This window comes from Candoia aspera, chromosome 2, assembly GCF_035149785.1.
Source record: "Candoia aspera isolate rCanAsp1 chromosome 2, rCanAsp1.hap2, whole genome shotgun sequence".
In the NCBI taxonomy this organism is placed as follows: domain Eukaryota; kingdom Metazoa; phylum Chordata; class Lepidosauria; order Squamata; family Boidae; genus Candoia; species Candoia aspera.
This window is the reverse complement of record NC_086154.1, coordinates 47,703,457-47,730,315: the sequence shown is the minus strand read 5'-3', so window position 1 is coordinate 47,730,315 and position 26,859 is coordinate 47,703,457. Positions and strand designations below refer to the sequence as shown.

Here is a 26,859-nt window from a genome sequence, read left to right as displayed (position 1 = left end):
CTTTTCATTCTGAAGACTTAGTTTCAGATCATCCTCATTGCCCTTTTCTGAACCCATTTCAGTTTGAATCCTGAATCCTTCCCAGAGTGGTAGAGGAACTGGGCATACACTTGAGGTGGGATCTGATAGTCAATAGCAGAATGATTACTTCCCATAATTTGGAAATAAAATGTAAGTATAGATGCAGTCAAAAATCTGCCTTTTTTACAGATCACATCACACTCATATTCAGTATTTTAATCAAGTATTAGTCTTGATATTTTCATGAAATGCCAAGCCAGGTATCCCCCATTCTGTACAAGTGAATATTATTTTTCTTTTTAAAAGTAAAACAAATTTTAATTTTCTGCCTTCTAAGGTACTAGTTATTTTGCCCAAGATGGCGTCATTTCCAAATCAGATGCGCATTCTCCTCAGCTCTTTATCATTAATAAAAATGCTAAAGAGTGGAGAGCCCAGAACCGAACCTTGTGGCATCCCATTTGATACTTTCCTCCAGTTTGATGAGGACTGTTGATAAGCAGTGTCTGATTACAATGTTTGAGCCAGCAATTTATCCACTCAGTTGTTATGCCAGCCATATTTACCTAGCTTGCTAATGAGAATTGAAAGAGCACTGACAATAGTGAAGGTCATCAGATGTCTGAAAATTATCGGAGTCACAGCTATTTCCAAGATAAAAAGGCATGGAATTATGGTGGGAGACAAAATGATGTAAAAACCAGCACACGCATTTTTAATAAAGATACTTAACAAGATGTTGAACTACTGAGTACTTTCTAAAATAGTGATAATTAATGATATAAAAAGTGTACTATTCAGTTATTTCAAACCAATGCTACTTTTGGAGACTTATTTTGAGAATTGTTACTGTAAATCATTTACAGATTTAGCCAACTATGTATGATTAACAAAAAGTGAACTACAAAGAAAGCAGAAAGCAGAAAAATGCTTACATTTATGCTAAATCAAGCATGGGCGTGGGGGTGGAATCTATTATTCACCCAGGAGCCTTTTATTGTTTCTTCAGTCATGGAATCCTATCACATTCCCTAGTTACTTATCTTTCTAAACCTAAAATGTTTAAATCTTGTATCATGCACAAAGTACACAACATAGGACAGACTACTCTAAGATACTTGCCAGAACAGGCAAAAGATTCTCCTGGCTATTTTCCAGCATCTCTTTCTCTAAATGATTCAGAAAAGAGAGAATGCTGTATTACCTCCTAGCATATAAATCTGCAGAAGAAGATGTATACTTCCACCCAGATGTATACCTCCACCTAACTCCACTACTTCCATAGTATAAAAAACTACATGGATGGCCAAGCAATTTTATTACAACACATTTTAGGATCTTTAACAAAAATAATATGGAAATGAGTGGATGGAGACTGAGATGCAGAAAGCCACAATAAACACAAACTACATCAGATTTCCTGTTGTGATGCCCTTCAGACTACAACTACCATCTCCAGCCATCATAATTACTGGTATCATCAAGAGGACATCTCGTTAGGGAAGCCTGGACTAAATGATTTTATTGGGGTTAGGGATTAGGCAAAAGAAAAACAATATTGAAGCACTTAACAAGTATAAAATTGCCAACATATTTATTCTATGTGAGAACATTCCATTTCCCTGACTTATCTTTTCAGCTACTCACATTTGACTTGCTCTGCTTTGGTTAAAAGGTTCTAGGTTGTACCATCTTAACTAGATGAACAACAGCCTATACTACAGCTAAATAAACCAACGATAATAATGGGAAATGTTTATACTAAATAGCATTCAAACAATATTATTTGTTTGTTTGTTTGTTTCTATTGCTTTTAAGCTATACCCATACGACTCTAAGCGGTTTAACCATCTCATCTGAAAGTTTATTCCCTGAAACTGGAAAAAAACAGTAAAATCATGGGCTCTGAACAAGCATGGTTAACTCCATTGTATAATAACTAAAGCAGATACTATGCCTGGCTATACAGCAATATTCAAAAATAATTTAACCTAGGTCTATGATATAATGTAAGAGCTATTTCAAATGTAAAGTAAATAGAAGACCAACATTTATCATGGAGCAAGCAATTTGTTTCCTGAAATGTGTGCTGAGATGAACCTTGAATGAAAATCAGAAAAAAATGACACTAATAGTTTTTGGTTTTAAAAATCTAAATTGTTCAAATTTACAATGCAGAGTATAAAAGAGGAATGCAAGTAATGATAGAGGAGATGAAAAAGATACAGGAAATCTATCCATTCATGGTGCTCCATAAATAATATATATATATATATTTGAGCTTCTATTACTTATTGGAGTTATAAGTGCATCCATTGGACAGTTGAATTTCAACATGAACTGTGAAACAGCATCCTTCAGAGTACTATTGAGAGGAATGAGTATACTTTTCCATTACATACTTCTGCATTTAGTGCAAAGAAATCAGAAAACTATTGGACCACACACTTTCAGATATTGCTTCCACCAACCCCAAATTTATAGCATATGACATGACTACAGACATTTCAAGGTTGGGTTACTTCATCTCAGTGCCATAGTGCATAGTCCATTGGAAAAATTATTGACAGCTTCACGGTTCCTCTACCCCTTAACACGGCATCAGTACAAACTACTAACCATGGTGGTCCTTCCCTAGAGAATTGACAAGGGTGTGGTACAGTATCTAACTTCAGAAGTACTATTTCTTATAAAGAACTTCCTTCATTAAAAAAGTTATTGTTTGGAAAGTATTCCAACCAATTCTATAGTTTGTTATGTTTTCTTCTAAAACCTGAGATGAAGATCTTTTTAAGACACTTTAAAATAATATTTTAAAAACAATTAATGACCCAGATCATTTCTATTTATTTGACTAAAAAGGGAATCTTGAAGCCAATTCTATGTCTGAATGTCACAATTCTTTCTTATATTTAATTAATGCCAGACAGGAGAGATGGTGAATTTTTCCCCAGACAACGACATGCATCCTACTTTTTGTTACCTGCCATCTTTCTTTCTCTCTCTGTGGCTTCATTCCAATGTCAAAAATCTCACCAAACAAGTCACTATCCATAAATCATTTGGAACTTAATAGATATCTGTAACTTCAGTATTTTTTTAATTGCAAAAATTGACCTTCTGTACAATGTGTATGAGAGTAGAGTATGAAGTGCCTACCCACATTCCCCATGGATTCCTTTCCTATACCAACTGCTTCAATATGTGATTGGTTTCAGCTTCTTTGACCCTGAAGCCTGAGGAAAAGCCAAGGATAAGGTTCAGTTGTATGGTATAGGAGGGCCTTGTCTGCTACTGACCCAGCATATTGCACCATAAGAAGAGACAGATGGATCCAGAGCAAAACAATCTTGATCACAATAGACACATCTCCTGTGTTTGTTCTTTTCACAGTTAACACAACCAGAAGTTTATCATTTGTTAGGAGTGGAACTCAAAGTAACCAAGGAAAATACCAGTTTAATTGTGATGTCCCTATCAATCTGTACTGCTGCTCTAGTATCTAGGACTATGCTCTTAACAACCACTGTGAGATTAGTGTAGTAATGCTGCACTGAAATAATTGGCTGATGATTCCAGTGCAGCATCACTGTAATGGAAGAAACTAGATCAGGCCGAAACAACATGCATGCAAACATGCATGTTGCAGGCAAACAACATGCATGCAAAGCAGCCTTGTGTGGCCTGCCAGAGTTTTTTAAAAACTCAGTAAATTCACTGCTGCCACCAGGAAGGATCCACCACTGCCCCAAAAGACACACTGCCAAGCACCTCCAGTGCTTCCAGGCCTCCCTGATACCTCCAGCTCCATTGCTGCTGCCATCCACTAGCCACCAAACAGCTGATCGACGTGCTGGCTATTCCTTTGCAGCCTGCAATTATTTTTAATTTACCAGTGTGGCCCTTTCCCCTCCACAAGTTATGTAGATCTGATCTATATGTTAGTCTTCTGTGATAGGAAAAGAACCTGATGAGGATGCAGCATGCCATGATAATGAAATGTAATTGCATCAGACTTTAACACAGTCCTTTTTTTCCCCTCAGAAATGGTTAAACAAGAGCCTTCTTGAATATATTATGGAAATATACTGGCTTTTAATTGTGCAGGTGCTTTGGATATCATGATGTCAATCTAACTCTGCAAATCATGAACCTGTTTTTGTTTTGTTAATGCAACAAGAAGTACATGAAATTAATGTCTTTAATCAGATTTACATTCATAATGTCTCTACATTTAACCGTGTTTAATAATCTGACATTTTTATCCATGCTGTGAAAAATGGGTCAAGTATTAACTAGCTATTACATATTTATTTCTATATAAATTTTAAAGCTAGGCTTACAAAAAGAGCTATTAATTTTTGGTTAGGTTCCCAAAACATTTCAGCTTTTCAAAAAGTATATCCTGTATACTTTATGATCAAATGAAACAGGGCAGCAAAGTTGGAACAAAAACTCATCTGTCACATCTAATCCATCTTTTAACTAAAAGGAATGGAAGTCTTTTTAATTATTCCAACAGCAGATGGAGAGTGGCCTCTTTCAAAAGTACTGCCTGAGGCCGGATCGAGTCCAGTCTGCTACGCCATGAAAGGGAAAGCCCCTTTTACAAAGAAAATGCAAGAGAAGGGAAGATCAAAGAGCAGAAGGAATTTTGAAAGCATGTTTCCTTAGTTCAAAATATTCTTCTAAAAAGAGGAAGATTAATATCCCTCTGCTGCACCACTCACAATATCCCTATTCTATAAATAAAAGAGAAGTAATAAAAAATATAGCTCCAATGAAAATCTCTTTTTAACTACTGCAGGCACTCATTTTCTTTTTCCCTTTGCTTTCTCTTTTACCTTTCCAATCATAATCTTCTAGAATCCAGGACCTATATTAATTTTTTTAAAGTTATATTCATTCCCTTTTCTACATACTAAATAACCCAAAGCTTTCCTTATTTATTTCGAAAACTTAAGAAAAGCTGTCGCATGTGACCACATGCAAATCCAGCATAAAGTCCATAAATAAAACACGTAATGATGAAAATATGTCGTGCATGTCAGAGTATATTTGAATTCGGATACCACCTAAGCTGGTCCATCTTTATCTAACATTACCTTGATTGATGACCAGTCAGGTAATACCTGGAGACCTTTATAAATTTACTGCAACAATTCTGATACACTAGTCATTTTCTGGCATTTGTTTATGCAAATAGGTATGGCCACCCATCTTAATCAAGTAATTCTGAATGGCTACTAAAACATAAAAACAGAAACATACTGTATATATGAGAACAATAGAAATGGCAATAAAAGAGCATTTCATACTTGGCTTAAACTGCACATTCAGCCTGTATAAAATGTAAGATTGAATACAGATGTAGTTTTTAAAAGATCATGAAAGGGTTCAACATTCTGCTTCCACCGAAATTCCAGTGACTGCTATGTATAAACTTGTATAAATCCCAGTCTTTGGGATTTATTGTCATAAGTGGCATTATTAATTACATAGTGCATATTTACATAATCATAAAATTTAGTATAGGTATCACATTTCTTAGGCAATTAAAATGGTGGTGATGCAGCAATAATTGCTTTTTAAGGAGGAGTATAGCACACTGCCAACACTCCCTAAAATGAAGATACCGTTTTTTTCCTTTGTATTTTGTCCAGAGCACTTTGTCCAGACATCAACTACTTAGAATTACTCTTCCTCATTTGACTGGAAAACTATATTACTGGATATATCAATAAACTAGACAACAGAAGTAAGAAATACAAAGATACTTTTAGAATTTAAAAGATAGCAGATAAATTATCCACTGAACTGCTATCACCAACAACGTAACATTTCCAAATATTTATTTTTTCATAACATCCAGCTGTATGAAATTATAAACATACATCCTGAAAGCTCATCGATTGGTGGATTTCCTTGGAGGGATAGGAACACCCATTCTGGAGTTCTGCAAAGTGACTGTCCTACTGAGAACAGACATTGTAACATCTTCACTTTTTGGCCCATTGCTACCTCCCACCCGATAGATTTACTCCAGATGCCTGATTTCCTCTTTTTCTGGAGAAGCAGTTTAATTCATGATAGATGTAGGTAAATTAGTACTGAATGAAAATCCTATTTTCAAGTTTTGGATACTGACCCAATATTCTGGACCCTGTATTTTACTTTATTTTTTTTCTGGATACTCAGTTTGAATACCCTGAAATGGCCCAGAGATCACATCCTGTTCAATAGGGTTTCCATGTACGGGTGGAAATGATTACTTATAACCTAATTTTTTAAAGCTATGTTATACCTTGTAATGTCTCATCTATACCACCTAGTCTCACTCAGACACTCAGTCCTCCCCCACCTAGTGCTGGAACGCATATCCATAATTCTCACAATTACAAGACCTCTAGCCTAATACCCCTGGTGTTCCCCAGGTTGGGAAATGCTAATCTATATTCTGATAGAATTTTGTTCCATACCAGAACTTTATAATTCCACTCAGCTACCTGTGCCTGTCTACTTGTCTACATCATAATAATCTTAAGCACAGTATTTTCAATATTAAATTTCTCAATTTCTTCTCCAAGTTTTTTGCTCATTTATTCTTGGTATTGAAAAAATCTTAGCAAGATTACAACCCACTCTGTTGAACAAGCTCAAAGACCAAGCTTTACTTTCAATCCTACTTCCAGTAACCTTCATTACTGGTCCTGGGGAGAAGAACACCCATCTGTCCTGGGTGAAACTAAACTACTGCTTGAAAAGGCATTTCTTACCATTTCTAAGAGCAAAATTAACCTAAATCAGCAAAACCCTGCTCCAAAAGGAAGATAGTACTTCATGAGACATTTGTTTAATGGTTAAAGCATTATTATATTACTATTAATTCAATTCTGGGATGATTCATCATAATCTGGCATGAAGTAACAGCAAACCTGCATCAGTACAATATTTTCATTTTGATGCATATAATTAATATATAAATATTATAATTTCATTGGAGAGGTAATTTAATATTTGCTTAGGAAACAGTTGGAGTAATAATGTTTTTTTTTACTTTTTGATACTTTTTCATAATATTATGTAGTTGATGTGATCAGTGCAGGTACTGAATGCCAGTTCCAATGGTATATAATTTGTAAAATTCTATTTGTTTCTCTGCATTATTACTGTTTAGATTTAAATTTTACTGTATTTTTAAGTTCATGAAATATTACAACTATTCCAAGAGTATATATAACAATAAACTCTGTTTCTTGAGGTAAACATTCAACTTCCTAAAAGACAGAGTTACATCTTAGTGTGCTGGTGTTACATTTTTTTAATTAAACCTCTTGGGAAGAACAGAAAAACATCTACACAGAAACTAGGTCCTTCCTTAAGCTGATGAAGGTGGCCTCAAACAAAAAGGAGGAAATAATTAGAGGTTCCTGACAGATCAGGTAAAAGGAAAATATGACCTTCAAGTTAATTCAAAGATCCCAGTTCTTCCCTTTGAATGTAGTTGTGAGTATTTTAGTTCAATCAGAAATGTTACCAATAAGTTATTTTCTTTAATGGGTAATAGAGGAATAAAACTTTAGACCTATAGACCTTTAGAGTGCCCCGATGGGGGGGAGACCCCTGATGGGAGGAGATGGGCAGGGACAAATTGGAGAAATAAATAAATAAATAAATAAAAACTTTATGGCTATAAAAATGTGCCATGGTCCTATTCCTGTTCATGTTTATTTAAATGGAAACACATGTAAAGAAAACATATCCACAGCATAAATTGGGGGCCAGTGGACACATTTGGAATTTTGGGAGCACATGCTGGCATTTTCACAAAATGCTCACCATAATGGCATTCATTAAAAAAGATCCAGATGGAAAATACATCTTTGTGCCTCTTTCTTTGGAGCACCCACAATGTTATCTACAGTATCACATTATCTTCAGCTTGGGGGCAGGGAGGGTTAGGTATATGACACATTCATGTACCTATGAATGAGCTATGAGGTCTGATTCATCTCTATGATGCAAACAAAGAACTGTGCTCTTGCTATACACCATTTTTATTTTCTAGAAACGATTTAATATAGGAAATGAAAAAGCTTAAGGTTGGTTTTGTGTTTTGTAGCATACTAATTTCACATTGTTTTCTTTAAACAGCAGCAGAAAAAAAACCCTAGGAAAATAAAATCATGTGGAGTATGGAGCCTGGCAGGCACCAAAAAAGGTGTAGTCAGACACACTGGCAGCCTCTAATGTCCTGGAGGGTATCAAAGGACAAGATGCGCTTACAAAGCTTTTTGGTAGGCTTAAGCAGATGAAATATTAGACAAAATATTCAAAAACAGTATAACCACTTAGAACTGAAAACAAGTAGACCCAAGACAGAAGAAATTATAGCTTCAGGAAACTATAAGGAATCAAAAAAACCACTTCCACTCAATAGCTAGATTCAGTGCTTTTGGAATAGTCTCCTTAGGGAAAAAAATAAAAACTTCTCATGGAACAATGAATATTAAACCTTTTCCTGATTGGGCTGCAGGATATTCTATATCAATCCATCTCTATTCAACTGATGACTATAATGATTTAAACTATTAAATTAAACTTCAGATTTTAATTGATCCTAATATTTGGCCATAGTAATAGACTATTCTGATTTTGTTTATGGATACTGCATTTTAATTGATCTCTGATATATTAAAGAAAATTGCTGGGCCAATCATTCTTTATTCAGGATTTTTTTATTTGGTCTATCCACTTTCATAGTTCAGATTATGGCAGTTGCCTCAAACCAATTTATCAAATGACTGGAGTCTACAACTGGTAGGAATTTGAAGTCCTGTGGAAAAAATACCTTTTAAAAAACCCTAAGAAATACTTCCCTTAATTTTTCAAATTTAACACTAATCTCTCTGTGAGTCAGAGTCTAAGAAATATATTCCCAGTCATATTCATTAGTTTCCTACGATCATTTTATTCTTGAAGCCAATACAATTGCATTCATTCAAATCATACTGTGTTAACAGAAAGTAGGTTTCAGACTTTTTCCTTCTCATATGTTAATTGAGTGCAATTAGCTCTTTCAAAACTGTTCCTGTTAGTTTAGCTGCAGGAAAGATGATATTCTGGAAGGTAATCTGACTTTTCTATCATTTTTAGCCAGATTATCTTTGTTTTTGTTTACCAACTGGAACAATGTTTAGGAAACTCAAAAAAGAAGTGCACCACTATGATTCCAACATAATTCCATCTCTGCTCCTCAGCTGGGCTGTGTGCCCCCATACAAAGCAGGTTCACAATCTCTTGGACTCAAAACTCCTGTTGGAAGTGCAACAGAGGTCATGGCCAAGAAGACCTCTTCATAGCTACATCTTGTATACCAGATACCGCCATTCCTGAATCAGGACACTTCGCTGATAATCATTCATGCCTTTGTCACCTCTCACTTGCCTAGATGGGTCTGTCCCTGAAGACCATTGGGAAACTAGAGCTGGTCCAGGATGCAGCAACCAAGCAGTCATGGGCTTGACTCAGCATGCCTGTCTTGCACAACTAATTTGGGAGTTGCACTAGTTACCAGTAGGCTTTTGGATGCAGTTCAAAGTTGGTTGTTACCTTTAAAGCCATTTTACAACTTGGATTGCCTTTTCTAAGTTGAATCTGCCCATCCAATAAGATTAAGCAGGGGAGGCTTGCTTCACATCCTGACCTCCAAGGAATGTCATCACCATGGACGCCAAGGACGATTCTTCTCTTTAGTGCCCCCCTCCTTCTGAAAAAGCATACCCCTGGAGATGAGGGCAGACCCATCCCTACTATTATTCCAGAAGGTGAGAACAGCTTGGAGAATTGAATGCCTTCTAATGGATGTGGAGAAGTATGAACTGTATGGCAAGACTGATTATGACCTGGTATTCTGATTTTGCCCTCCAGGGTTGCTCAATTTTGTGCCTTTATGTGTATCATCCATTCTTACTATGACTGAAGAATTGTATTAATTTATATTTTCTGCTTTTTACTTTATTTATTATCCATCTATCCATCCACTTGTTTTATTTGCATTTAATTTGTGGCCTTATGGCCATAATAATAAAGATAAGACTATTCTGATTTTGTTCACTGATACTGTATTTTAACCTAATTACTGAAATAGGGAGTGTAAGCTGCTTAGTTTCTTTTAATGGAGTAGCATTTAAACCCTTATTATTATTATTATTATTATTATTATAATAAATAAATAAATAAATAAATAAATAAAAGTTTAGATGCAATTGCCTACCTTTCTTGACAATGAAGAGCTATGAGGTCTGATTCTCTATGATGCAATATTCTGCACAGCTTGCCAAATCTGAAAAGGCCAAAGGCAGCCAGCAAACCAGAAAAACAATTATAACCTAGTAAGTCAGAAAAAGAGAATACTATATACCCAAACATTGTCTCTCCAAAAGGAGCCTAAACTCATAATCTTACAGATTATGCTACTTCCAAAATCTAGCAAATTTTTGAGGCAGAAAAAAACCCTACAGTGCAAACATCTAGAAGGCTTTGCTGTCTGAACCTGTTACATAGACAGCACAGCTGTTTCTTGTAGTCTTACCGCTCATTCTTTGGGGAATGAATGTTTCAAAAGAAAACAGTATTAAAAGAAAATGACTAATATGGAAAACTATAGGATTAAACATCCTTTCCCCACCTATTCTTCCTTTCATCCTTATTGCAGCTAACTTAAAAATATAATAATAAAAATTTAAAATGTGAATGATACAGACTTCCATGTAATGTGCAGCTTGGTCCTAAAACATCATCTGACAAAATAGGGTGCAGGTACAGGAGAACAGCATTCCAAGAATTCTATTGGCAAAAATTGTAGCCTGGAATTCCAGTCTCAGACAGTAACCCAGAAGCTCCCAGATGTGAGCCTGAATTACCAAGAAAGCCAAAGCCATCCAGTAACAAGCATCCCCAAACTACCCTGTGTCCACATGTCTTGCCAAGTACACCATCAGCCTTCTGTGGATCAGCTTCAATCAGTTTGCTTGCATCCATGCATGAACTATCGGTTATTTGGACTGGTAACATCTTGCCTTCAGCTAGTCCCATCTGCTTTACCCCCACATTTACTTTCAATAACTTGTCTAAAGCCATTTGATTCATATGTGTATTCCAAACTGTCTCAAATGGGATCACATACCATACAAAGGCAACATTTCATTAACTAATCCAACCAGAACGTCAGGTTCATGAATCCTGTCAGGCCCATGTATTCAGTGACTCATCACTAAAGCCTCAACTTCTGCTGCTTTCCCCCTTGATCTGCTTTGACCCGTCGGCACCAGTTGCATTCTGTCATAGAAGTCCTGGTGTACCTGCCATATTCTAAAGAAGGATTGCTTCCATTTCGCCAGACATCTCCTTCTTATCCACCATATCACAATTCTGTCAGTTCAACAAACGTTTTGTTGAAAAAGGATACACTGAATGTTTTGGGGAAGGCAAGCCAGCCAGTAAGTTGTTTGTGTTCTGGAAGTTTCTATGATTTAATTTTATCTCTACTTGCAAATGTCTTCAGAGAAATGTCTTTGTTTCCCAACTACACACTAAAATTTCATACATGCGGACGCACAGCATGAATAAACAATAAAATAATGCATACAACTACCAAAAGAGGAAATGCCAAATAGGCAGACAACCTATCTATAGATAGCAATAGAGAGACACAGTTGCCAGGGGAAAATAGCAAATTGTCCAGCACAAAAAGCAATAGGGCAGGTCCTTCAAACTGGGCAGCCAAGAAACCCTATCATTAAGCATAGTTCTTTAGTTGATCCCACAGGGAGAGAGATTACAAATACATCTGGCCTCAGAATAATTCAGTCATGCCACCCAAGGAAAGGCAGTATAGTTAAACAACATACTTCAAAATGAAGCCTTGTTTCCAAATACGGTCCTATGGAGCAGAGAGTAAGATGTATCAGCACCATCAGTGTTGCCCATATAACCCACCCTCAGCCTCATCAGTAGAGGCTGTCATTGTGTCAGCCAAGATTAAGCAGACTGGGGCAAAGTGGATTTCAGTATAGGTTCCCTTGCTACCAGCCACATCCCTCTGGAATTCTGCATCAGCTACTGACTTTTGCAAGATGAAGCAATCAGCTACAACATTCTGTCTATAGTATCAAGAGATCTCTAACACTCAATGATTTCCTTGGCTTTCTGTTGTCTCCCTAGTATATGTGCCAACAGATAAGGCAAAAAGAAAACTGCCCAGGCAAAGTACTATACATTCTAACTTGATTTTGCTTTTCAAAGTTCATGTGCAGTACTTGAACTGACATTAATAAAGGTCTAGATTATATGTTAATATACTGTATATAATCTAGGCTTTATTAATATCAGTGATTAATCTATAGAGTTGACATTATTTAGTACAAGAAATATCTCGCTGCACAACAGAAAAAAGGACAACTGACCTTTCTCAAGTATGAGAATACCCTACTGAACCAATCACAGGCCCATCTAGCCAGCATTCCATCTCTCACAGTGACCAGAAAGATGCACTTAGGAAGCTTGCAAATAGGAGAATGACAGCTCTCCTCTCCCATTATTGCTCTTGTACTCCTAGCATGTAGAGGTAGGTTGTTCCCATGCCTGGAGGCAGCTCCCTAGTAACCAATGATAAACCTGTCCTTTAGGAATTTGTCTAATTCTCTTTTGAAGCCATTTAAACTAGCAGCCAATGCACCTTGTTGCAGCACATTGCATATGTAAACCTCTATTTTATGTTTTTGTGGCCTTTCTATATGCAAAACAGTTCCAACCACTGCATCTTGTCCTCATATGGAACATAAGTTCAAGCTCCTCAATCATCTTGGTTGCCCTTTTCTGCACTTTCTCCAGCTCCACAATTTCTCTCTTGGGTATGTCAGATGTAGCTGCACAATAAAATTTGGATTAGGGCCTTGTAGTATCAGCTGACGTACTGTGCCTCATCCCTTTTCTGATGACCTAGCAGAGAATTTGCCCATGTGTTCCTATGCTTTGTTTTCTATTATTCAACTAGTCACTAATTCATCAGAGTACCACCCCTGCTATCCCATGACTGCTCAGCTTACTCAAGAGTCTTTGATAAGGTACTTTGTTAAAAGTATAGCATCCATGGGGTCCCCTTCATCCACAGGCTTGTTAACATTTTTAAAGAACTCAAGCAAGTTAGTGAGGCAGCATCCTTACCCTGCCAAAGCTGCATTCATTGCTTCTCCCTCAGCAAGTCATACGTCTTTATATGCTTCACATTTTTATTTCTGATTATGTTTTCTGCCATTTTGCTCAGAAAAGATTAAGCTAACTTAGCTGTAGTTTCTAGGATCCCCTTGGATTCCTTTTTATAAATTAGAGTTACACTGGCTACCTTCTAATCCTGAAAAACAATGTAAGACTTTAAGAATGTATTTTTATGTATTTTTGCCAATAGATCTTCAACACCATTTTTTTAGTTCCTTAAGGACTCTTGGAAGGATGCTATCTGGGTCTTATGAATATCTTTGTTTTGAATTTTTCAATATGTTCTAGAAAGCCTTGTCTCGTTACACCTACAGTATTTACCTCAACTGCCCAGACTTACTACCTGAAAACACTGGTTCAGATATTGGCACTGCCTTTGTCCTCCATGGGGAAGGCAGATGCAAAGAACTAATTCATTTTCTCCACTATATCCACATCCTCTTTGAATTTCTCTTTCACCCCCTTACCATCTAATGGTCCAACAACTTTTCTGATCAGTTTCCTGCTTCTATCATAATTATGTTTCTAGCAGAGTACTCCTCAAACTCTTCATCAGCCTCCCTTATTAATTCCTTGCATTTCCTTTGCCAGTGCTTATTTTCACTTTTTGCCTCCTCAGTTTGGGAAGACTTTAGTTTCTTGAAGAAAATTTTCTTATGTCTTGTAGCTTCTTTGACTGTAGTTGTCAGCCACATGGGCATCCTCATGGATGTTCTTCCCTTTTCTATGTCAAGGTACACAGTACATTCTGCGTGGGTCTCCAGTGTTATTTTAAATGGCTTCCCTGCATTTTGAACCTTGTCAACGTTCCCCTTCAGCTTCCTTTTTATCATTGTCCTCAGCTGGGAAAAGTCTAGGATTTCAGTGGTGGACTTCCTTGGCAATATTACATTTGCATATAGTTTAAATCTAATTGCTCGGTAGTTGCTATTTCCTACAGGGTCTACCACTCACAAGACCACCACAAATCCAGAGTCATCTATCCTCTGTTTAGTTCCATGACCAACTGTTCCAAGGTGCAGTTACTTAAGGTAGCCAGGGATTTGGTTTCTTCTTGTGAGTGGAATAGGAGTGAATTCAGTTTATTTGTGGATAACTGAAGTTGCCACATTATAACAGTATTTCTTTTCTTATTGCTTCCCAGATTTTTCTCTATAGCTTTAAGATTCTTGGCAGCTGAACTGTCAGATGGGCAATAGCATGTTCCCATTGTTAAATTTGATTTAAGCCTGGTATAACCACTCAAAGTGATTCTCTGGAGGAGTCCTATACTCCCATACTGCCCATTTGGATGAACTCTTCCTTAACAAAAAGTGTTATTCCTTCCTTGTACGCCCATGCTGACCTTTCTTCTTTCCTGGTTTTCTTCATTCTACCAAGTTTCTATTATTTCTATTATGCCTACTGTATATTGTCCACCCCTACCAAATATTCCAGTTCCCCAACTTTGGCTGGGAGACATCTGGCACTGGCAAGTAGATATCTATATACTGCTTTCTTCCAGTTCATTTTGTGAATATCATTTATTGTTCTCTTTATCTGATCAGTTCAACAATAAGAATCCCTAATAAAAAGGTATATATTCTAAGCACATGGCATTTGCTAATAAATATGTAATTAGAAACTATTAATGGTATCCACAGTTTCCAAATATATGGCAGTGAATAGCAAAACCAAATTCTGTATTTTATGAAAAAACTTGCCCTGCTGTAGGCTGCTGAAGTTGAAATGCATCAAGTGAATGAACTAAGTATACTGGCCTTAGAAAGTATAATTTACCATATTACATAAAACTAGATTACAGCACATTAAAAAAAAAATTTTTAACTTAAAAATGGACCTTAATTTGTTAATAGGCATTTATGCTAGAAGGCGTTTTAGCTGTTGTTTTGAGGATACCAGCACAGCTTTGATGTTACTGATGAAATATACTAATGAAGCAACACTAATGTTTCTTATATTAAATATTAAAATATTAGTTAATAAACCATTTTGTAATGCAACTATTTCTAGAAACAGATATTTTTCAATGAATGCTTATGAAAAATTGGAACACAACAAAAGATTTATTTTATAATTACAGAAAACAATCACAATGTTGAGTCAACTCCAAAGGGAATGATATCTGAACAATTCATGGCATTTCTCCATATATGGACTATAGTAGACTTAACATATATTGTTCCTATTTCTTCAAATTACACTGTAAGCAGATTAATGATATTCTAGCTATAGGAGGAAAGCTACATTTAATTGGATAATATGTTCAGAAGATCAGTTCCTTCAACATTTTTCAACCAAGCTTCAGTAAAGTATGTATCTGGTTTCTGATGCACATAGATAGGTCTTCACACTTATACCACATGATGACTTGTGAACAATTATGTTATGAAAAAGCACTAGTGACATGAGTTGACTTCTCACACCCAGATTTCAGAAGTAGATTATAGCAAGAAAGGAATGATATATATGTGCTTATCATACCCATAAACTATATAGAATAAATTGTCTGCACAAACAGTACTATAAGTGCAATGAGAAATTTCATGTTTATAATTTTAAAAGTGTTTATATGGAAGATGATTACATACATCACAATAGAGCGACAATTTATTTATTTAAAATAACTTAGTTCATCCTTGATTAAAAGGGAATTGGAGAAAGAAGCAGATGTGAATACCTTACCATCAAGCCAAAATATATTTATTTTAATAATATGTTTATTCCTATGCAATTACCACCCACCTTAAACTTAGGGATACTTTATCAAAACTTATTAAATTACAGCTTACGAAGTACTGACTCCTTTCCATGTCCTCTTCTCACCTCATTAGCAACAGAGACTTTTATAAAGGCAAATGATGGATTATGATGTGCATATACCGATGTACTAATCCTTGGGAGCGTAGGAAGCTCCTGTTTTCAGATGAATCATAATTAGTGAAAGAGGCTGAAACTGTTTTTAATCACTCAGATGAGGATGAAATAGCCCAGATACACACAGCAGAATGTGGAATCTAAAGAGGCCATAGAAGGAAATGTATATGCCAAATAGATTAGGAACAGGATGCACCAAGGTAGGTGAGCTAAGAGTGCTTAATTTTAAAGGAAAACATAGGTAGGGAATTATAAATACAGACTATTTAGACCAGTGTTTCTCAACCTTGGCAACTTTGAGATGTGTGGACTTCAAAAAATAGAAAAAGAAGGCTTGTTGGGAACAAGGTATATGTCAAAGGTAACATAACTTCAAAAGCCAGAAGATTCCAATGAGGGAGTGTCATGCGCTGCCTACTACTGAGTAAAACACAGACACTAATTCAGGGAAGATCAGGTTCTGGTTTATTTCAGCATAGTGCATAGCTAGAAAAAGCTGAGAGTGAAGGGAGCGCGCCGGTGCGGGGTTTAAATAGCCCGTGCCGGTCAGCGCCCCCCCACCTTGGGTTGTGTCATCCCCCCAAGTCCTGTATGCTTCGCTGCCGGTAGGTGAGGGGTTGCGGGGCCCCTGCTGGTGCCCCGGGCTTCGCTCATAATCGTTTTCTTCCTCCGGCCGGTGATTGTCGTCAGCTGGGCGATATCCGTTGCGTCCCTGCTGACAGCTTCAGGTGTGCCTCGTGATCCGCCCTGTCTTTGTCGCTCTTTCTTCCCCCTTTGTGTTCTAATGACTGGTTCTTCCACCCGGGTTCGTTCCCTTCTCCTCGGGGTCTGTGTCTGTTGTTGTGCGTGCTTTGCTTATCTTTAAATCCCTTACTCTTGTTTCCGAGGTATTGTCATGTGTGCCGTTGTGCTGATGCATTCAGCTCAATGGTGCTCATGACAGGGAGTTATCTCCACAGAGTCCCTGCTGAAGACACTACCTAGCTCCCAAAGTAACCTTAATACTAGAAACATGGTACTGCATTGCACACCCCAGACAAAAATGTTCAGGTCAATCATGATGGAGAATACTACTAGAAAAACATCCAGAGGTGTCAGTATGGCAGCAAAGCACGGGGACTTTCAAACTGTGGGTCAGAGCCTCTGGGGACTTGTGAGCAAATCTGAGAGCCATCACACATTTTGGGGTTTGACCGTACAAAGCTGGATTGCTGTGAGAACCTGGTTCTGCTCTGCCCAGACAAGCTATGTTCTTAAGTACATATCATACATGCTTATAATACAACAAAAAATTAAGATAATCCATTTCACTTAAATTTCTATCTTAAACCAAAATAAAGCAGTGAAGAAAATATGTTTACCTTAATTGTCACATGACTAAACAATAACAGAAAAGCAAAGATCTTTTATTATCAATTAATCAGAAGTAGATAATGATAGGAAAGTCATGTGTATAATCAACAAAATTAAAAAGCTAAAAATAGGTTACATGGCTTATCTGTTGAAGTAATTACTAATCTTTTTACAAAATCAGTAATCTTCACAATGTAATTTAGAACTCAGACATTCATACCAGACACTCTGGGAATGTTCCATTATTAATATATCTGCTATTGTTTAATTAGTTTCTTTAATAATTATTAAATTAGTTTTCAGAATTGTAATACATAATGGTTTGGGGGATATTTTTACTGTTGTTGTAAGCCACCCAAGGTTATGGCACATAAGATGGGATTCCATATAAGTAAGCAAACAAACAAACAAGATAGAGAGTGTGTAAGCTTCAGAAATAATTTACTTACATTTCAAGCTTCTGCCACAGACTATGTCCTTAGATAATGTGAATAATGATCCAAGTTAATCAGAAAAATGCCATATGCTTAACATCCAACTACTCCTTATTTTAATTCATAAACCTTTATGCATTATTTCAGTGAGAGAACACTGAAGTCTATCCGTCCTTCAAATATAATTTTGAAGAAGTGCTTTGGAATATGCAGGAACCGGAGCACAGGATCTCTTTAAAGTTGCATCATTAAAGCAGCTGCATCTTTTTTTAGGTTAACGCAGAAGCCGAAAAAGATACGACTCTTTTAAAGAGGTGTTGTGCTCCCACATCTTCAAAGAAATTCTGAATAATTTTCAAAGCCTACACAACTTTAAAAATTCATCAGGTTTACAGACAGACATAAATGCTAACGTTTTATTTTAAATCACATACTAAACAGTTTGATCATATTTATTTCTTGATCAAGTGGTATTATTTATTTGTTTATTAAATTTATATTACCGCCCATCTCCCCCGATGGGGGACTCTGGGCGGTTTACAATAAAAGCAATAATAAAATAATAAACTCTGAGACTTATATTAACTCTGAGGCTTATACTTGGTCATTAATATAGCCATGACTAGTATGTATTTAATACATGTTCTGGGCCTATGTAGAACAGGTCAGCAAGTATGAAACTGCTTCGCTATCAGAGGTTGAAGTTATTAAGGCAGCAAGTGCAATTCAAGGTGGAGGTTACCACCTATAAAGGCCTACCATGGGGCCAGGGAAGGACCACCTTACTTCCATTGCAACTACCATTAGGTGGGTAGAAGTGGCATTTTCCTGGGTCTCCACCAATCAGGGATTGTCATCTAGTGGGATCCAGGAAGTGTGCCTGTTTCGTAGCTACACTAGCCCCTGGAATGTTATACAGCTTGAGGTTCGGCTGGCCTTGACTCTGTTCGCTTTTCAGAAAGCCTGAAGACTTGTCGCTTTTCCAGACATAGAGGCCAGGAGAGTAACTCAGCCCACACTGCTGGTGAGTGATATTCTTAGGAGCCGCTTTGTGTTAGTTGGCTGGGAAATGTAGCTACCAGTCCTGGGTATTTAAGAATGGGAGGGGAAAAAGAGCAGGATTTAATCCTGCATTATGCCTGTCCATATACGCCTGGACTCTTTAGCTTGACAAAAGTTGTTCTTTGTCTCATTTAGGTTGCTGTGTCTGTAATAAAGGAATGTTATACATTCAAGTTGAAACCTGTGACTGCACTGAGTTCCTAGCAAAATTATTGCAGGCATCTGATGGCAACCTTTACATTCATTTTCTCATTTAGCAATTAGACAAGAGAGAGCATTAAAAATACACTGGATTAAAAAAACAGTACTACAAATACAATACAATACAATACATTCAGTCAATGACCAGCAAAATTTAAAAGGACAAAAACAAACTAAAACAAAGAAATACAATAATATACTACCAAGTAATAAAATATATCACTATTACTATATTAATACATTTGTTACCTAGGTAGTTTGAACCTAAAACATTGGTAGGTAGGTGTGTGTGTGTGTGTGTATTTATGTATGTATGTGTGTGTTTGTGTGTGTATGTGTATGTGTATATATATGTGTGTATATGTGTGTATGTATGTACATGTATGTATGTATGTGTATATATATATACACACACACACACACCCTAACAATTTATTAATTAAGATATTTCAATTTAAAAGTAATATGTAAAACAAGGGAATTACTTCTTTAGCTGGTTTTGTCTTCTTTTCATTGAGGCAACACAAAATTTGGCTACTGCACATGTGATGTATGGTTTTAGATACTGAAGAAGATGGTTCACATAAAAATTATCTGAATTCCCAGGGAATTTACTTACTAGGGGCAAAATGTAGATTGATCTAATGTCCCTATAAAATTTACAATGTAACAGTACATGTGAGATGGTTTCAACTTCCTCTTCACCACATGGGCAGATACACTCAGCTATAGGGATTTTATTACACCTGCCTTGAAAAAGTGCTGATGGAAGAATATTGAATCTAGCTTTAAAGAATGAAATTCTCAGCTTAGGGAAAGTTAGATTTAGCAAATAACTTGCTGGTTCCCATACGTCCCTGTTTATCCAAATTCTATTGTGTTGGGGCAGCCTGTTAACTTCATCCTGGAACTCCATGTCCCTTATTCTTGGAATGATTAGATGCTTAGCTTGGTCATACCCTAACGATATTAAGTATAGCGGAGAGAGCCCATATGAAGCCAGCTTATATTCTACCACCTGCTTCTAGCCCTACAACAGTTGGCCTACAGATTTAGGACCAAGAGAAGGAGGCTCAGCCAGCTGATCAACATCAGTTGTCTCTCCTCTAGAATCTAGAACATCTTCATGGGCTCCATCTGCTGCCTTCCCTTCCTCTTTGGAGGTGGGGTCTCAGTAAAATTATAACACTCTGCCTAACATGCAAGCATGAAGCCTAGATGCTCGGCATCAGACCATCCTCACTACAATTCATGTGCTTGAAATCCAAGATCTGTTTCAAGAAGGTAATATGTAATTAGTTCAGTCTAACTGACTTTATTTGGAATTCTGTGTGCAATATGTTTTTCTTGCTCTTTTATTCCCTTTTTGAATAAACTTCTTTTTATATCTAGAGAGTTGACTATATTGTTTCAAAAATAGATTTATTAAAACCCAACTCACATGCAAAATTGCGTAATTGCAGTTGCTTAACTCTTGTGTTTCCAGGAGTGCAATAGGCTTATTAAATTCTATTATTCTAGCAATTAAGAAGGAAGATCCAAAGCGCTCCCTTGTCTATTTTTTCAAGAACTGGGCTGAAGTCTTTTGTAGAAAAGTATGAACTCCCCTGCTCAGGAGTCTAGCATATCAAAAGAATCAGCTACTCTGATGGCAGCCCATTATAACTGCTGTTGCTTTTTTCAAATTAGGGAACTCTTGACTAACCAGTAGATAAAAATCATCCACCTTCCCAGTCTCAGTGGCTATTCACTGCATCCTGTGAATTTGAATTGTAATCTTTTCCAGAAGAGGTGCTCCAGTCCACTGAATTTCTTTTTAACTTTTCTGAATCTTTTCCAGCTCAAACTATATTTTTCTGAAGGTACCACGAACAGAACGGTGAATACCAATGATTTGTTTAATGGCATTACAATATTGGTTATTCTACTTTCAATCACTTAACTAATTACTCCCTACTACTGCAACTACTAATTATTATTAATATTATCAACAAATATCACACTGGCTTGATCTCAAAATCCCTTTCCTTATCAATCCTCACCAGCTCAAACTCTATCACTATATATGTTACACTAAACATTTTTTGCCCTACTGTACATTATTTAATTTCCTTACCAGTTTGCACTTGCCATTTTAATACACATGCAGGAAGACCTCACTTAACGCCCATTCGTTCAGCGACCATTCAAAGTTATGATGGTGCTGAAAAACTGGACTTATGACTGGTCCTCAAACTTATGACCATTGCAGCACCCCTGCCACACACAGGGGAGGTGCCGTGGAAACATCCTACAGGTCAGCAGGTGAGAGCTTCGGGTGGGGGATGGGTGCTGCAGGTGGGCGCTAGGGAGCACGGGCAGGTGGGTGTATGCCTCTGCCCTGCTGGGAAGGGAAGGGGCTGGGGTCTTGCCTGTCAGGACTATCCTTCATGCTGCGCCTCACCATGCACCACTGCCAGCTGAGATGATCCTTCGCCATGGTGCTGAGGCTTGACACACTGGGGTATATTTTTTTCTGTACCCCCATCCTAACTGCGCGCCAGTGACATCAAGCCAGGGTTTGAAGGCTGCTCTAGGAGGCAGAGCCACAACTGGGGGATGGGGCAAGCAGGGCATGTGCCCGGACACCTTGCTGGGGGGGTGCCAAAATGAGTGCTGGGGAACAGCAAATTGAGCGCTGGGGGCACCAAAATGAGCACGGGGGGGCACCAAAATGAGCACGGAATCCATGTTTGTCCCAGGTGACACAGACCCTAGTTGCGGGCCTGCTAGGAGGTGTGGCTATTGGAAGACTGCTCTTGTAGTGGCAGAGTCATGAGCAAGATGGGCCCAGGCAAGTGATGTGGGGCACTTCTCACTTGCGTAGGTTGCTGATGGGGCATGGGAGGAGGTGAGCTCCTAGGCAGGCCCTTCTTGCTGCTGCAGCTCTGGGGCTTTGTGTTGCTTGCCATGCTATGGGGCTTGAGATGGCATTCCTCGGTGAGCCCAGAGGAGGGGAGGAAGAACACAATGATTGCTCTGAGGAGGACAGGGAGGAAGGTCCGCAGGGGGGGGGGTGGCAGAGGCATACAGCGGCCTCTTCATCAGCCATGGTGTGCAGGGTGGCCAAAAGGGCAGAGATGGGGGGAGATAGGTGGGTAAGGGGAGTTGAAGGGGAAGCAGTCCCTTGTCTTGGAAGAACTGAGGCTCTGGGCTGGGAGGGACCAAGCTGGGAATGGCATGGATCAGGGTGGGTCCTCGCCTAACTACCATGTGGAATTCACTTAACGACAGCAACAGGGACTGCTGGAACTGCAATCGCTAAGTGGGGCGCTCACACAATCTTTCGCTTAATGTCCGCTTTGCTTAGTGACAGAGTTACCAATCCCAATTAGGGTCATTAAGTGAGGACTACCTGTAATTAACTTTGGATAGATCCTTATGAGACTTTTCGCAATCCATTTTTTCTTTTTACCACCTTGAATAGTTTGCATGCACTTAACAGCTCATCCCTAATTCCTGATAACTTATGAATCTTAGGAGACGTGATTTCTTCCAACCTTCAATTATGACAACTATTCATTTATTTCCATACTCTGATTTCTATCTTAAAACAAATTATTCTTCCAGATTGTTATAAAGATTGAAAGGGGAATGGAATAAATATACACAATCTTGCTTTCTGTTTTAGCATTTCAGCTAAAGTATCAAAAGAAGACATACTCTTCTGATATATAAGAGAGAGAGAACAATATTGTCAAAATAGATTGTCTTCAGACAGGATTACAAATAGATTAGACACATTGATTTTATTATACATTCTGAACCCAGATTAACATTGGTCTGCTCTGTTGGAACTAGACAGGTATGCATAATTCATGAACATAGAGAGCTACAGCTTGAGGTCTGCATCCTTTCTACCCATACTGGGTATCAACATTAAATTAAAATCAAATAATAAAAGCAGCAACAATATATTTTTCATTATCTCAAGTCCAGTAATCAGAGCTGTAGTTAATCCCTTTTTATCTTCTGAATAAAGCTTCCTAGAATTTGGCAATTAAGTTTTATTAGCTTTAATTAGATCAAAAGTCAGCAAAATTGACTTTCTCATAGCCTCTTCCAAATTCAGGTTTAGTCTTTAACTATCATAATCCATGCAGAATCCATGCTTTCAAACAGTCCTGATGAAATGTATGTGATCCAGAATAATTCCATACACAGAGTTCATAACCCAAAACTAATAACATTTCTAATTAGACTAATACTGCTACACCGGGTCATAATAAAACATTAAGAGTATTCATTGATCAGTGTCTGATACAACAGGCATTTATGATATACTCTCAAGACTTGTGCTGCCAGAAATACACATTTAGAATGGCATTCCTCATCTTATATTGCAGACTACCACATTACATACCCACTGAAGAGAAATATATTCTTTTTAAATGTTTTAACCATAACGTGTGTTAATAAAATCACTCTGGTTAATAGAACAAATGATAAAATTTGCCACCATGTTTTCTGTGCTTATGATTGATACATAAAAAATAGAGTAAATACCATGTGTTCATTTTCAAGCCAGATACAACAGAAATGAATTGTATTGAATTCTATTTTTAGCATGTTAAATTAAATAGACAATTAATTTGTACAGGTTTCTAACTCAATCTCCACTGACATCTAAATGGGAGCAACACAAAAGAACATCAATAACAATCTAATGGGCTAAAAGGGATATGTTACTGAACACCACCAGCTGATGAGCACAACTAGGAAGACTATTGACTATACAGGTAGTCCTTGCTTAGACCATTCATTTAGTGACTGTTCAAAGTTATGACGGTGCTGAAAAAAGTGACTTACAACTGGTCCTCACACTTATGACAGTTGCAGCGTCCCCGCAGTCACATGATCGGAATTCGGGCACTTGGCAACCATCATGCAATTACATCAGTCACAGCATCCTGTGGTCATGTGATCACCACTTGCGATCTTCCCAGCCAGTTTCCAACAAGCAAAGTCAGTGGGGAAGCTGGCAAGAAGTAAACAAATCATGGTCACATCTTGCTTAATGATCATGGGAGATTCGCTTAACAACTGCAACCGGGACTGCTGGAACTGTCATCTCTAAGCAGGACAATCACATGATGTTTCACTTAATGACCACTTCGCTTAGTAATGGAGTTGCCAGTCCCAATTAGGGTCATTAAGCAAGGACAACCTGTATGTCCCATTTCTAGTCTTTCCAAGGAAGACAACAAGCATTATTAAGATACTTCTTACATGACTAGATTATTGAAGTACAGACATACACAATAAGAAAAATAAACAAAGTCATGGCAGCTCCAATTACAAAAAAGACAAACTCACAGTGATGGGCCCACCTAACCTTCAGACCTCATGCCCAAATGAATACCTAAGTCAAGTTTTTGCTTTAAAAAATGGCAGTTACACATTTTCTCTTTCACCTGAAGAGATTCAGGGTAGGAATGGTACTGGTTTGTCCCAGAGGCCTCTCACTCCCATCCCCACCTTTAAAATGCCTCCCCAACAAAAAGGGAGAAAATAACACACTGCTGCCCATTCTTACATGTCACTAAGTGGTCCTCTGATAGTCCTGCAGTCCTTTAAAAAACTGGGAAATTGGACTAAGACCCCTGATCCCTCAGACGTTTCCCACTGCCACCTTACGTGATACCCCTTTTCTCTTATTTTAGTTTTATTCAGGACTAGTAACGTCTACAGTAACTCTTGTTCCTATACCTGTAAATATTAAAAGTGTTCAATATTATCTGTCTCATATTTGATCGCTGTTTTAGCCTTAGTGTACGCTTATGTGAGGATTCTTCCATGCTGAATAGCAATATTTTCTAATCACTGCAGTACAGATTAGGAAAAGACACTGCCGTTTTTATTGATGTAAACTGAATGGTGTTACTGAATGGTGGTAAACAGAATGCAAAAAGTAAAGAGGGATATACATGATGTATTCATGAATTATGCATGTGGGCCTTTAATTTGTAACACAGCAGGACAGAATTCATCTGGATTCAGAGTTTATAATCAAGTCAGTCTAGCTAATCTGCTTTAATCCATGCCAAGTAAACAAGCATAATATTAAGGCAACATGCATCCTTTCATCAAACCAAGCAACCTCCACATACACTGAACCACCATTTCTGCAATTCCTAATCAAGAGAGCTCTAAGGGCAGCAGGCTGAGTCTTCAAACATCTTAAATTATTTAAACCTGCATTTAAAGGAACAAGGAACTTTTAAAATCTGATATTTATGGTCTTAATGTTCATTATGACATTTATATATTGGTTTAATAACGATGTGATGTATTATTAATATATACTTTTACATTTTAAATGTAAAAATTTTCTCACAGAGAAAAATCAAGAAAAAACAGTAAGTAAAACAAAATGAAATTAAAACATTAGGTATTTACCTATGTAATATTTCCATTGGTTAGACATATGGAATGTTGCATGGTTCAGTATATTTATTTGGAAAATTATATAACTGCTGTATATAAGATTATGCAATAGATTTCTCAGACCAACACAATATAATACAGTACAGGTATTTGGGGAACTATTGTCTAAGAATAGCAGCTAACAACTTCATGGGCAGAGCACTCCCGTTATACTCCATACAGGAACAGAAATATTCCTTTCTAGAATATAAAATAATGAAACTTAATCTATGTTTTGCACTAAAACTTTAGGGAAAGGCAACTGTGAGACACTGTTGGTGGAAGAGAGTGCAAGAAAGACAGAGCAAGATATAGGCTTTGCATAAGAATCCATCCTTAATGAACTGTTGGCATCTAGAAAAATAACACTGTAACATAGAGCATAACATCCATGTAAATATGGAGGGAGTGAGCAAAATTTATCCCGTGGACAGAATAATCATAGAAGAAATTGATGAGTAAATGAAAGACCCCACAGGGTTTCCCAACACTTCAGGAACTAGTGGGCTAACTTACTGTACATCAACTCAGATTTCAGAAGGCTACAATTTTAATACCATAAATGGAAAATGGTTGCAAATACTGACCATGAACCAAGCCCCCCCCCCCAAAAAAAACAAAATTCAGAGCAATTTCAGGGGAAGCATATGGGACTCACTGCTTCCAAGACTGGATTTATATCCTTCAGACATTTCATTTCCTTTCAAAATGCAAAGACTACAATTTCTTATCAAATTACATTTAGCAACAGACTAGAAAACTCTTTGTTGGATTGTATCTGCAAGAACAAATATGTTATATACACATGTCAATCACATGAAGGAATGTCTATGGTAAGATTTTTTGAAAATACACATTTCCCAAACAGGAATGCAGAACAAGAAGCATATATTTTAAATACTGCTGTCCAAAGCAGTACTAACAATATGACTGATCTTTTTTTTGGAAATGAGTACCTGAAAAAAAAATGAAGATGTCTTGAGAAATCAGTTTAGTCAGCCTTCAAATTAAAACAAGAGTGGGCAGCTTCTGCTGATTCAAGGGCCACTACAGACTTAATGCTTCAGGTTAAGGGCCTGGAGAAGAGTTTAAGGAGTGACATGGATGCCTTAATTGTTGCAGGGCATAACAAATCCTTTTTGCCCCTTAACCCATCCAAATTCCAAGA

The 26,859-nt window shown here is 37.4% G+C and overlaps 1 protein-coding gene across 1 annotated transcript in view; it reads right to left on the bottom strand.

Annotated features, from left to right (window-relative positions):
* The window catches only part of ARHGEF3 (Rho guanine nucleotide exchange factor 3), a 63,521-nt gene extending 53,149 nt beyond the window's left edge, over window positions 1-10,372 (bottom strand). The window contains exon 1 of the mRNA XM_063291764.1: window positions 10,298-10,372. The gene's annotated coding sequence lies outside the window, so the exon portion shown is untranslated. The remainder of the gene's footprint in view (window positions 1-10,297) is intronic.
* Window positions 10,373-26,859: the final 16,487 nt, after the last annotated feature.